This window comes from Miscanthus floridulus, chromosome 4 (genome assembly GCF_019320115.1).
Source record: "Miscanthus floridulus cultivar M001 chromosome 4, ASM1932011v1, whole genome shotgun sequence".
Lineage (NCBI taxonomy): Eukaryota > Viridiplantae > Streptophyta > Magnoliopsida > Poales > Poaceae > Miscanthus > Miscanthus floridulus.
The window spans coordinates 89,226,743-89,241,132 of record NC_089583.1 but is presented as its reverse complement, the minus strand read 5'-3'; positions in this window follow the sequence as shown (position 1 = coordinate 89,241,132).

Below are 14,390 nucleotides of genomic sequence, written 5' to 3'. Positions count from 1 at the left end.
CTCTGCTTCATTCCTTAATGCTGCTGACTCTGCTTCGACCTTGGGCTATGCCATTTCTTGTTCATCAGAAACTAGATTCCGGCTGCCTGCATCATAAGGGAAAAAAATGGAGGTTTTACTTAGCGGATGTATCTTCGTCGACCCGTTTCTTTTAGAATGTTAATCTTACCGTTGGATTTAATTAGACTTCTCCGTACTTAATTCAATTAAATCAAATAAATCACCAATGATGCACTTATGTCAATTGCACCACAATCACCAATGATGCCACATCCGAATACATGTTCGTTTGGCTTATGAGTCGCACTTATTCAGCGAAGGAACAATATTTTTCTCTCACAACAAATCGCGAACGATACTTTTCAGCTTATTTTTTCAACGAAGTGAACAGGGCATCGCTGTAAATAATCCTTTTCATGTTCTCCTGTCTTGATCTTCATATCTTATTCAATTAGAGTAGTGCCACACAATTTGATCCCTCGCTTAGGGGCCATGTTGATGAGAGAACCCTACAAAATTACTGTTATTTGTTAGAACCCTAATATAGAAGAAAGAAATAAGTAAAGGTTATACTTTCTTGTAACAATACATTTTTCTGGAGGCAACTTGTATAGATATTTAATTAAAGGGACATCTAACAATTGATGACCAAGAACATTGTCACATATCAAATTGAATGGTTACAAGGTGCATAACAGTGTCAGTGAGGGAAAATTGGTCTCACTATTTATTCAATTTTGTTTCAAATCCCATATATTTAATTGCATAAGCCTGTGTAAAATAAAAGGATAAGAAATTTGATTGGTTGGACTAGAGATCGCAATGAGACCCGATCTCCAATTCCCTCCAAGGAATTCTCCTATTAGAAGACGGAGATGTGGATCATTCTTCCCCCACTGGGATGAACATGGTACAATTCACATAAAATCCACTGTCCACCCAAAAATCTAAAACGCTAACATCCATCACAAGGCCTAGCCCCCCCCCCCCCCCCCCCCCCCACCCCAAAAAAAAAACATCATCACCCTCATCCCCATGATTCCAGAGTGGCAACAAACCAACAGGCCCAGCACGATTTCTGTTAGCGCTCACACCCAGCGTCGCCGGCTCGCCGCTCGCTAACGGTCGCCTCGCCGAGTCGCCATCTGTAGTCACGACTTGCCCTGCCTTCATGGCACGCTTTGCCAGCGCCTCGTCGTCCGTAGTCGCTGCTACTGAGCCCGCCCGCGGCTCGCACATTTGTGCCCAGCGTCGGTTGCCTAACTGTAGTTAAGGGGGCTATAAGTAGATAAAACCTCAACAATTGGGCCTGTTAGCTGGACTTATTCCTTGAAACAATTGCAGAGCAGAGAACTATGGATGCGTACCTGCTCCACGAGGATGGGATCATCCCCCCTACCAATATTGACGACATAGTTCAGCAATGGGTCCAGATTATCCCGTGCTGCTACGTATCCATACAACTCTACTGAGCCAGCATCCACAGGAAATTTAGCCAACTTTAATGAGAAAATTTGCAACATGCGATGAGCTCGATGGAGGACGCAAGTTCCATCGCAGATGATGCAATCCGTGGGATCTGATAACATCATTGCCTTGCTTCACTAATAAAAGAAGTTAATTTTGTAATTAGAAATTAACTAATAAATGTGTCTTTGCGTTGCGACGGGAGAAAAAAAAACTATCAAACATTCATGGGGAACAACTATAGAAATGGTACATACTCCCTCCGTTCCAACTTACATGTCATTTTGACTTCTCTCTGTATATTACTTTTACTGTGTATGTAGACATTTCGTATATCTATGTGTATAACAAAAACTATGTACCTAGAAAATTTAAGACAATCTATAGGGTGGTATTATTTATGTTTCACCATTTATAAAATTTAAAAGCTAAAATTTATTTTGTGATGATCATGACATCCAAAGTATAAGTTAATATCAGACAACAATATGACAATGTATTGTTAAGCTTGAATTAAAATACAATTTTGATATATTTTTTCTTCTATTGCGAACCACATAAATATTTAGACGTAAATATATTGTAACTCTATTTTTGATTCTATCCATGTGTTGCTATAGTTGAAGAAAAAACAAATTACACCACTATTTGTTCTCACATTTAGTTTAGCTATTTCAGCCTGCTATTGTCGGTGTTTCGAATAAATACCGGCTAGTAAATTTATATTTATGCGCGTTAGGTCCGGATGATGTGCTAAAGGACACAAGGTTTATACTGGTTCGGGCCGAATGTCTCTACGTCCAGTCTGCTGCTGCTCATGTTATTAGCACCGAAAGTGGTTCGTCGTAGGGGTACAAACAGTCGAGAGAGGGACATGTCCCAAGTCTCTAATGGGATGGTCGAAAGGACACCAAGAGCGTAATTGCTGCTTGGCTGCGTGTGTAATGCGTCGTGTGTGTGTGTCGAACTGAACTCTCTTTGTGTGGGTTGGTCCATCCCCTTAGCGGGGTGTCCTGCCCTCCCTTTTATAGACCAAGGGGGAGCAGGGTTTACATGTCGGAGAAAGGAGGAAAAACCAGAGGCCAAGAAGCCCATCTGAAGGCGCCGGGTCTTTCTTTTCCTCTGAGACAGCCTTGCTGACACGACCAGACGGTGTCAGGGATAGGCATGTTCGTCGGGTGCCTGTGTGCTGATGAAGCCGCGCCTTTACTTGATCTGCAAGTGGTCACGTCCCGTCCCGCCCCCGCGGGCGGCGTGTCGAGCTAGGGTGTTGACCCACAGCCCTATGGGGAGCGGACGGCGCGGTGACTGCTCGTTCGTCCCTGTAGAGGATGGGAGTCCCCTCTTGGACTGTAGTGATTGTCGTATGTTTGTGTCAGGTTCCGCACTCGAGGGCTGAAGGCGGCGCCTACAACACTGTAGGGCAAAAAACACGTGCCTACAACACTATTTAGGCTCTGCTATGCCTGGAAGGGTCTAAAGCGTCCGTCCCGTCGTACCCTGACAGTACTTTCTCGTAGTGGCGCAGGGCATGGTCCTCGATGCCGCGGTTGACCCGAACGTCTTGTCTTACCCTGTGCCTGTCATCATGAAGGAGTGGGGTGCAGTTGTCAGGCGAGACGGTGTCCAGCCCTTGGTGGTCAGGCGAGGCGGAGCCAGCCCTCGGACGTCGGGTGAGGCAGAGCCCGCCCTTGGATGTTGGGTGGGGCGGAGTCCGCCCTTGGTCGTCGGGCAAGGCGAAGCCCGCCCTTGGGTGTCGGTCGAGGCAGAGCCTAGCCCTCGAAGGTCAGGCAAGGTGGTGTCTAGCCCTCGGGGGTCAGGCGAGGCAGAGTCTGGACTTTAGCCGTCGGGCGAGGGGGAGCCTAGCCCTCGGGGGTCGGGCGAGGCGGAACCGATCTTCCGTCGTTCGGGCAAGAAGCGCAGTAGTGTTCTCGTCTAACCAAAAGTGTTGGTGTCCGGTGGTTACTAGTTCCACCTTGTTGGGTACCCCGGTATTAGGTCCCCGACAGTAGCCCCTGAGCCTCCGGGTGATTCGGGCAGAATCGCCCGGGCGGTGTTTCGATTCGTCAGAGGGTGCGTGCGAGTGCATCCGATGGGTGTAGCCTCCAGGTGATTCGGGCAAAATCGCCTAGGGGGTGTTCTGGACCCTCGCGGGTAAGTTTATGAGGTTTGGTTTCATCAACTGGAAAGCTTTAAGGGAACCCTGGTGTCCCGTTCGTGGGGATTTTGTCCAGGGTCAGCCTGGCTGGGGCTCGACTACAGATCGAGGCCCTACTAACACTCGTGTATCTGAGTCCCAGTCGCTCATGGGCCCATCCCTTGTTGGGTCGGTCATCGAGACCGTTGGGCCGTTCCCTAGACGTTTCGGGCCCAGACGGGCCAGAGAAGAAGCTTTCTAACCCATATCCCCTCTGTGGGAAAAGAGTCCGGTCTGCTTGGGAAGGCGAACCGTCCAGCGCGATTTGGTGAGAAAGGATAGGGATCGTGGGCGTGTACCCCACGACGTGACGCGGCGGTGTGTCGTGGTAGGCTTGGAGATTGAGGTGGGCGGTTGCCCTTCTCGCATTCGTTGCCCCTATAAAACAACGGGGTTCGCCCCTAGGTTCCGTACTCTGCCTCCTTGCCTTCGTGTATGTAGCCTCCGCCGCCAATCGCCTTAGCCTCCCACATCTGTGTTGCCGCCACCGTCGAGCTTGCATCCGCATCACAGCCGCCGTCGAGCTTGCGCCCGCATCGTAGCCGCTGTTGAGCTCACAGTCGTCTTTTTCCCTATGTTTCAATGGAGTCATGGAGCAGATCTAGCATTACCCCTCGACGCTTGGAGGGCCTCGTCCATCGTGGCCTTCTTCGCCCGTTGTCCACCATTGAGGGGTGGCTGCTGCCTGGTGATGAGGACGAGCCGTCACCGCTCGAAGGATATGTCGTGTCCTTTGCTCTCTTCCATGAGCGGGGATTCACCATACCCACGCATAGATTCCTTCGGGGGCTGTTGGATTACTACCAGGTGGAGTTGCAGCACCTTACTCCCAATGGGGTCCAACATATAGCGGCGTTCATCGCCCTGTGTGAGGGTTTCCTGGGGATTGATCCCCACTTCGATCTATGGCGACACTTCTTCGCCATCAACCTGTCAAAGAGGTGGGTCGGGAAGAAAGAGGTGAGCCTACCGATGGGATGTGCTAGCATTCATCTGCGCAACACCCAGGTGAACGACTACCCGTTGATGCGTCTGTCGACCTCCAACAAGGGGTGGCATTCGCAGTGGTTTTACATCAAGGATGACGTGAGTGCCCCCTGTCGGTGTACTCTGGGCACCTCATCGAAGAGGCCCTAGGGTCGTGGAAGTGGGGCATCCCAGTCAAGGAGAAGAAGCACATTAATGACCTTCTCGCCGCCCTCCATACCCTAAAGGAGAGGGGCGTGAAGGGATCGGGGATCATCAGCGCCTACCACGCGAGGAGGGTGGCGCCGCTGATGGCACACGCGCTTCCCCTGCACTAGATGGTGCCTAGAGTGTCGTTTGAAGGGACGGTGCTCGTCGACAAAGCGCTTCCTCCCTCTGAGGTGGTGCAACGCATTAAGGAGGCAATGGAGCCTTCAAAGGACACCGCTGGCGTCGTCCTCGATCATGTGTATCTGGTGCCGGGGCATCCCCCAATGCAGCCGGAACTAGGGTTTATTGACTTTGTAAGCTTTCTTTTCCCGTGCTCCTCTTTTTTCTTGAATTTTTTATCCCTCGACGCTAACCTTGGGATAACGGGACCAGTCGAGGGGACTATCCTTCAAGGACAGCCCGACTTTGTTGCCGAAGGACCGAATCCTAGCGGCAGTGAATCACACCACGGCCAGGTGGGACAAAAGGACAAGGGAGCTCAAGAAGGAGCTGCTATAGAAGTAGCAAGCATGGGATCGAGGCGAGGAGACAAGTTGTGACGACGACAACGATGACGAGGTAGCTACCGACGTGGATTGGGATGTCCTGGAGGACGAGGACACGCTGATAGATGCCCACCCGTCTAAGCAGGGACTCTTCCCATTCCACGCAGAGGGAAGCGAGTCCATGAGGTCAGTGGAGGTAGGCTGACCCATTGGCCTGTCCTTTGGGCCAGTGGGAGCCAGAGAATCCACCGCTTCACCCGGGGTGCCGGTGGAGGATTGGTGGATGGGGGGAGGCGGATCTGCCGCTGCCCCCGAGGTGCTGATGGAGGGGGGCGGCTTTGCTACCGTGCCCCATGAGCCAGTGGGGACGGGTGGATCTGCCGCCGTGCCTAAGGTATCAACGGAGAGGGGCAGCTCTGTTGCCGCGCCCTCGGAGATGAGGGAGACGAGCCCCCGTGTCCGAGGGCAGGGGGCAGGCTTGAAGCGGTCCCGCCCGGATGAGTTGGAGCAGGGGTCTGGGGGTTCGTCCCCAAAACGTTCCCACCGCCCAAAGGCACTAGAGAAGGCCACTAACTCCCCTGTTTTCCCCCTTTTTTATTTTTCTATTTTGACTTTATGCCTTTTACTTTTTTTCAGATTATTGTGATAGGGCCGCTCTCTGGGGCTGGCGCCCAAGAAGAGCCTTGCCCTTCAGGCAGGACGGACGGTGCTGCCCGATGTTGCCCCTATTTTGGGCAGGAGAGGTACCGATGCTGCGGCCTCATCGGCCGGTCCGGCGGTGCCCGCGGTGGCGCCAGTGCCCTTAGTGGTTGTTGAGTAGGCAGTGTCTTTCGTGGTGGGCGCGGCACCACTAGCCGAGGGTCCAGTGTCACCGGTGGAGGTGGCTGCGACTACACCAAGCCAGGAGCAGCCAGACGCAGCCACGGTGGTGCCCGAGGGGGTGGTGCAATCTGTGCACCCAGTGGTCCAAGCGACGACGCCCGACGTGGGCCAAACAGAGGAGGACATGGCTAGAGGGTCCCCAACCCTGACGAGTGAGGCACAGCCGGATGTAGCCATAGTGGCGTCCGAGGGAGCAGCGTAGTCTGTGCCATCGGAGGCCCGGGCAGAGGTGACCGCGACCGCGACCGCGACAAGGCCGGCACGGTTGGACGTCGCCATGGTGGTGTTTGAGGGGGCGGCGCAATCCGCAACATCGGTGGCCCAGGCTACGGCGCCCGAGGCGGGCTAGATGGAGCATGATATGGCCGGAGGGACCGTGGGCGTCATGGCGGTGGTGGAGAGGACCAGCGGGGGGTCGCCCTCGGGCCTGGTGCTGGGGGGTAGCCGCTCGCCTGTGCGGGGCGAGCCGCCGCTCCACTGGATGGATCCCCATGACCCCACGTCGACTCTCTTCTCGCTCGACGATGCTGCCAAGAGCATAGAGCAGGGGAGTCTTGATGAAGGGATCTCAGCGATGATGGGTATCCTAGATCAGGCCTGGGTTGTCCTATGCGACGTCATTGTTCGTCATTGTTCCCAATGGTCGGGTATCCGCTTGATCTTTTGGCTTGCTTTCTTCTCGTCATCATGTGCTTTTGTATTTTGGACATTGGTCTTCCTTTCAGTCCCTCATTGCTCATAGCCAGGAGAAATCTTGGTTCCTCCATGAGCAGAAGGTGGAATAGGATCACCTCACCGAGGAGGCTCAGTTGCACGGAGATTTGAGCACCCAGCTCGCTGTCGCCCAGCAGCGGGAAACCGAGGCGCGTCGGGATGCAGAGGAGATCCATGGGATGTTCGAGGACCTGTCGACGAGGGTGAAGCTAGACGAGGAGGTGGCTGCCAGGATCCGAAAGGAGCGGGACGAGCTGCTCTAGAAGGATGCCGAGGCCAGTAAGCGGGCCATCGAGGTCCTGGCTAAGCTAGAGATGGAGCGAGATCTCAGGCGAAAGGCCGAGGATAGGTCCATGGCCCTTCAGCAGAAGGCGGACTAGGATGCCATGGTGATCGACCAGCTATGCAGGGAGCGGGATGAGCTACGCCGGACCGAAGAAAGACTTCGCTCGGAGTGCAGCATGGCCCACGAGGAGCGCGACTGGACCATCCAAGAGCGCAATGAAGCGCGTCAGGAGGCCAAGGCCCTCTGGGCGGATCTTGGAGTCATGGTGGCCCAAAGGCTAGAGGCCAAGGAAGCTTCTGCCAGACTGGGCATCGAACTCGCCAAGGTGTGGGGGCTTCTTCAGGTCAAAAGCGATCAGCATGATCTCCTGTGCTCTACCATCATGGCAGTCTACGATGACCTACAGGTGGCGCAAGCGGAGGGGACCAGTTCCCTTATGACTCATGCCGCTGGTATCATGGCGCGGGTGGGCCAGCTTGAGGAGAACACCTTTCACACTGGGATCACCCAAGCCTTCACCGTTGCACACTCTCATTATGATCGGGAGATCAACCTAGAGGTGATGAGCCTTGGCTTTATGCCTGGCTATGAAGACCCTGATCTGGATGAGATTGAGAAGGCAGTGACTCCCCTTGTGCTGAACCTGGCAAACAGTCTAAAAGGAATGGTTCTCCCTTTGCGGAAGTAGTTAGTTGAATAAATTTGATAAACACTTATCTGTAATATGTGAACAAGTGTCGGTATTTTTTGTGTCTGAAAACGGATTCATGATTTTGTTTCACAATTTTGTTTCGTTTATTTGATCTTACCTACTTCCCTTTTTGCAATGAAAAGAGATTTTCACGAGCCGACCCTTCCCTTTGTTAGGACTGTAGGGCCCGAGGTGTTCAGGGGAAATTTTGATTATGCTGGTGAGCAAAATTGTCATAGCCATCTGGGCGTGGGCCTTTTGTGGTCTTACCTATCTATTCCCTCGAACCTTGCCGCTAGTCTCGATGTGAGGAAGAGGTCTGATGTAGTGACTGTTTCGAAAAAAGAAAGGATGTATTTGTACCTTTATCAGCCCCCGAGTGAGATCTGACCCCTTGCGGTTGCTGGGGCCGGATGTTACTGGAGACCGGAGCGAGGGTAGCGAACTTAGTCTTGCATTCGCATGTACCCCTTGCTTAGGATTTTGGTGATTGCTGCATGATCGGGCGTTTGGTCTTACCGTTGGCCCGACCTTCCCCAAGCCCCCACATGTGGCAGGGATTCAGTTAAGGGCCGGCTTGTTTTGTGACTGTCGCCCCATCCATGGTTCTTCGCAACTGGAGGGGTCGAGGCGATGTCGCTTGCCTTGGTGGCTCGAGTGATGTGCCATATTAGCTCACTAACAGGGATGTTCGAACGGAATCCAATTCCATGGCTTTGTGATAGGGTCAGCAAAGCCCTCGGATGGTGTTCCATTACTCCTCGACCTGCCTTCCAATAGATTCCCCCTTAATGGGGACTCTATGGGCTTGACAAGAGGGTGGATTGAACTTTGAAGGTTGAGATGACCCTATTCGCCTTAATGTGGGTTGGGCAAAGGACGCTGAGGCTCATCTATGTTTTCTCCCCTGGCTCTTGTTTGACGTGAGGTGGCCTCGGACCCTTCGTGGGTCAGCCTTCAAACCTTGTTCTCTCGATGTTGGATCAAGCGGCGTGAGCCCCCGAGCCCCTTGGGGTCTGATAGGGGTTGGCTGTGTTTTGCATGTTACCCCATCCTCGGCTTCCGCAACCAAAGGGGCTGAGTTAATGACACTTGCCTCGACGGCTCGAGTGTCACGCTTAATGAGCTCACTAATGGGTATGTTCTTGTGGAATCTGGATCCATCATTCGCTGATGGGGTCAATAGAGCCCTCATGTGGAATTCCACTACTTCTTAACCCACCTCCTAGTAGATGCCCAGCCATTCGCTAGGCTTAGGTGGCCCGTTGGCCTCTCCTTGATGAAGATTCTGTGGGTTTGGCTTGAGGTTAGAATCGAATAAGAAAGGTCAAGGTGTCCCTGTCCGCCTCTGAGCAGGGTTGGGCAAGGCCACTGGGGCTCATCTTAGTTTTTCTCCCCTAGCTCTATTTGACGTGAGGCGGCCTCGAGCCCTTCGTGGGCCGGCCTTTGAACCTCAGTCAGACACCGCTCATATTGAATGAGGTGGCTGCCGCTTCATGACGCGACACGAAGCGTTGAGATGCAACGATTTGCATATGCAACGTTTGGATGTATGGATTCGATGTATAACTTAATTGAAACAAAAGTAGGGGTCGGTAACGTTATCTCGGTGGTATGAGCGATGGGAAGCTCTTACCAAACATGTTCGTGTGGGGTTCGAGTCCGATGTTTGCGATGGGGTCGGTGCAACCTGCATGAGTATCGCAATTTTTTGTTTCTGTATCTCAGTGGCGATCCAAGCCGTTCAATTGATTTGGGTGACCTAACAGCTTCTCCTTGGAGGAGATTCTGTAGGCGGATCCCCCGAACCCTTCTTGAGAAGACGGATGCTGAAGCTGGAGCTATGGGGGACTATGAATTCGATTGTCCTGGTGAATAAAAACACCATAGCCGCCGGGGCATAGGGTCTAGCGGTTCATCCAGTTTTACTCAAAGTTCTATACCCGCATACCGTGCCTCCAGTTTTGAAACGTATGGAGGGGTCAGTTGAATTGGATGTCTAAATAGGTAGACACCCTTGATAGCCCCCGAGTGATGTCCGTGCCCCTGCCATTGCTGGGGTCAGAAGCTTGGTAATGAATTTAACGCGTAAAGTAACAAAATAGAGGTGCTTATCTTTCAGCGGCCGTTGGTTTGTCATTTCACTTGGGCCATCCGATTGACCTAGGAGGCCCATTGGGCCCCCTTGGATAGGGGTTCCGTTGTTGGATCGTTCCGTGGTCCTGCCTGGGGAAGCGGAGTGTCGCCTGCACATGTGTGCACCTTGATTCCCACGCCCGACGTGCGGTAGTGGTGGGCCATGCCCAGGCAACGTCTTGTTTGACTAGAGCGTGTCCCATCAGTCCAGAGCGCGTCCTCTTCGGTTCCGGCATGTCCCCTTGGATTCCCGTCGGCATTGATTTCCCACCTGCATTGAATAAGGGAAAGGAGAGAGTTTTTCGTCCCAACCTTTCGTCTTTCCTCAGCTGCCGTGCCTCTTCCTTAAATAGGGAGGGGGAGGGGAGTTCTCATCCCATTCCTTCTCCTATTCTTGGGCCGCTGCCTTTCCTCCTCTCTCCTTCTCGCCGAGCGCATTCGTATGTCGCAGTGATCCCTAAGTGAGAGAGGGTAATGCAAGGGGGAGGAGAACTCACAGATCCATCTATGAATCCAGAGTGCGATGTTGAGCTGGAGGTCATCCAATGTAGATGAGATGGTGCTGTCCGCCTTCGCCTAGAAGAGGCTATCTCTGTCGGAGGAGGAGGTGCACTAGAGGGTGTTGAGCGTCGTTAGTTTTGCAGTCGTCCATGGTGGCCTTTCTTTGGTGGGGAATGCCCCCGCTCGAGTGCCGTTGTTAGGGTTGCAGCTGATCACAATGGCGCAGTGTCTGGACGCCTCGGTGAAGGTGCCGTTGTTAGGGTTGTGGCTAATAACGATGGCATAGTCCCTAGATGCCCCAGCGGGAGTGCCACAGTCGTTGACGTGGTGCTCGACGTTACAGACGATGGCGCCCCTAAGGATCCCATGGAGCGGTAGGATGTCGCCGATGGAGAGCGTGGCGTGGCGACCGTAGCAATGCTCGTAGTAGAGCTGAGCACAAACTATAATCGAATAAGTTGTGGGGGAGCCCCCGAGTAAATAGTTTCTTGTATTTATGAATACATTACTATCCTTTTTGTGATGAAATCACTTTGTAAGCGGTGAATTTGTGCAAAAATGAACACATTTTCAACTTTCATTATGGCAAACAGTTCTTCAGCTCCCTCTTTTTGTAGAAGAGGTTTTGGTGCCTTCCAATTTTCCCATGGTTTAGGTCATAAAAACTTGGAGTGTGGGTGAATCAATTCTGATTACGCTGGTGAGCAAGGAGGCTGTAGCCGCTGGGGCATGGGTTTCCCACAGTCCTACCAGTTATACTCAGATTTTGTTTCCGAAATCCTAGCCCTTAAGACTTGTTATGAGAAAAATGGAAAACTTGGAGAATGTTTGCAAAGATAACACAGGGAGTGTTTGCAAGATAAACATACTTATATCAGCCCCCCGAGTGAGGTCCGACCCCTCGCAATTTGCAGGGGTCAGATGTCACTGAAGATCGAGGATTTCTTGAAGACAAAAACTGATAAGAAAAAGTATGCGTTTATTTAAGGGTAAAAATGATGTAGCTGCTCAATGTTCTAGGTGTTGGTGAAGACCTCGCCGTTGATGGTTTTCAACTTGTAGGCACCTGACCAGAGTACTTCTATGACAACGTACGACCCTTCCTAGGGTGGGGAGAGCTTGTGGCGGTCCTTATTGCTCTGGACGAGGCAGAGAACCAGGTCCCCGACGTTGAAGGCTCGGTCCCATACCCATCGGCTTTGGGCCTACTGGTACTTGGCCGAACGGCGGAGGGCAATGTCATGGGGTTTGTCTAGCTAGTCCATGGCATCTTCATGGGATGCCTCAGCTCCTTGTTCATCGTATGCTCTGATTCTTGGTGCTCCATAGTCGAGATCCATTGGAAGAACGGCCTCAAAACCGTAAACCATGAAGAAAGGTGTGTAGCCGGTGGCCCAGCTAGGAGTTGTCCTTAGGCTCTAGAGCACCACCGGGAGCTCGGCGACCCAGCGTGCGCCAAACTTTTTCAACCGGTTGAAGATCCTAGGCTTGAGGCCCTATAGGAGCATGTCATTCGCACGCTAGACCTGCCCGTTCGTCCGAGGGTGTGCGACGGCGGCCCAATCGATTCGGATGTGTTGTTCATCTTAGAATCGAATGAATTTCTTGCCGGTGAACTATGTGCCGTTGTCTGTGATGATGGAGTTTGGTACTCCAAAGCAATGGATAATGTCGAGGAAGAACAACACCACTTGCTCGAACTTGATCACTGAGATCGACCGAGCTTCGATCCATTTTGTGAACTTGTCTATGGTGACAAGCATATGGGTGTAGCCCCCAGGCGCCTTTTTGAGAGGTCCCACCAGGTCGAGTCCCCAGACCACGAAGGGCCACATGATGGGGATCTTCTGGAGTGCCAAGGCTAGAAGGTGAGTGTGCCAAGCGTAGTACTGGCACCCTTCATAGGTGCGTACGATTTGCTCGGCATCGGTGACTGCAGTGGGCCAGTAGAAGCCCTATTGGAATGTGTTTCCAACCAAGGTTCTTGGTGCAGCATGGTACCCATAGACCCCACCGTGGATGTCATTCAGCAAAAGCTTCCCCTATTTGATAGGGATATAGAGCTATAGGATCTCGGTGTGGCTTCATTTGTAGAGTTCGCCTTGTACAATAACGAAGGACTTGGTGCAATGCGCGAGCCATCAAGCTTCTGTCTTGTCTGTCGGTAGTGTGTCACGGAGGAGATAGTCGAGGTAGATCGTTCTCCAGTTGTCTAGAGGGTCAAACTCTATTGCTGGATCCTCTTCAAGCTCCATGACCTCGAGGTCAGACGGAGCCATCAGTTGGTCAGCCCTCGGGGTCGGATCGGACAGGCCATCATCGGCCTATTCCAACCCCTCATAGCGAACCAAGGGTTTGTGTTGATCACTAGCGAACACACCCATCGGTACCGGCTCTCGGCCGGACACTACTTTTGCAAGTGCATCGACCGCCTCATTAGGGTGTCTTGGGATATGATTGAGCTTGAGATCATCAAACTTGTCCTCCATCCGTCAGACTTCTTGGCAGTACATAGCCATCTTGGCATTGTGGTAGCTCGACTCCTTCATGACTTGGTTGATGACAGCTGGGAGTCGCCCCAGACATTGAGGCATCGGATGCCCAACTTGATGGCGATGCACAGGCCATTGATGAGTGCCTCATATTTGGTGATATTATTTGATGAGGGGAAATGGAGACGAACCATGTACCTCATACGGACCCCAAGGGGTGATACGAAGACTAGCCCCATGCCGGCGCCCTTCTTCATCAATGATCCATCGAAGTACATCATCTAGTACTCTTGATCGATGACCGTCGGTGGCATCTAGACCTCGGTCCATTCTGTGATGAAGTCAACAAATACCTAGGACTTGATCACCGTTCAAGAGGCATACGTGATGCCCTGATCCATCAGCTTGAGCACCCACTTTGTGGTTCTTCTTATGGCGTCCTAGCTATGGACGACCTCGCTGAGGGGGAACGACGTCACGACTGTCATAGGGTGTGATTCAAAGTAATAGCATAGCTTCCTCTTGGTGATGAGGACAGTGTATAGGAGCTTCTGGATTTAGGAATAGTAGGTCTTAGAGTCAGACAATACCTCGCTGACGAAGTACATAGGACACTGGACCTTAAGGGCGTGTCCCTCTTCCTCCCGCTCCACTACCAGGGCAGCGCTGACGACTTGCGTGGCGGCCGCTATGTATAGCAAGAGGGATTCTCTATCGATTGGAGGAACCAGGATTGGGGGCCTTATCAGAAGCAGCTTGACCATGTCAAGTGCCTCCTAGGCCTCAGATGTTCACTCGAAGCAGTCAGCTTTCTTCAAGAGTCAATAAAGGGGGAGACCTCGTTCACCGAGGTGCGAGATGAATCGATTGAGTGCAGCGAGGCACCTGGTGATTTGCTGAACCCCCTTTATGTTCTAGATTGGACCCATCCTTGCGATGGCTGAGATTTTCTCTGGGTTGGCCTCGATGCCACACTCAGAGACGATGAAGCCGAGCAGCATGCCCCTTAGGACCCCAAAAACACATTTTTCAGGATTGAGTTTGATGCCATTCGCTTGGAGTTTTGCAAAGGTCTACTTAAGGTCGACAACTAGGTGGTCGACCCATTTGGACTTAACTTCAATGTCGTCAACGTAGGCCTCAATGGTCCTCCCGATGAGTTCTCCGAAGCATTTGAGCATACAGCGCTGGTATGTAGCCCCGGTATTCTTCATACCAAATGACATCGTGATGTAATAGAATGATCCGAAGGGGGGTGATGAAAGACGTCGTGAGCTGGTCGGACTCTTTCATTGTGATTTGATGGTACCCGTAGTATGCATCAAGAAAGCAGAGGGTTTCA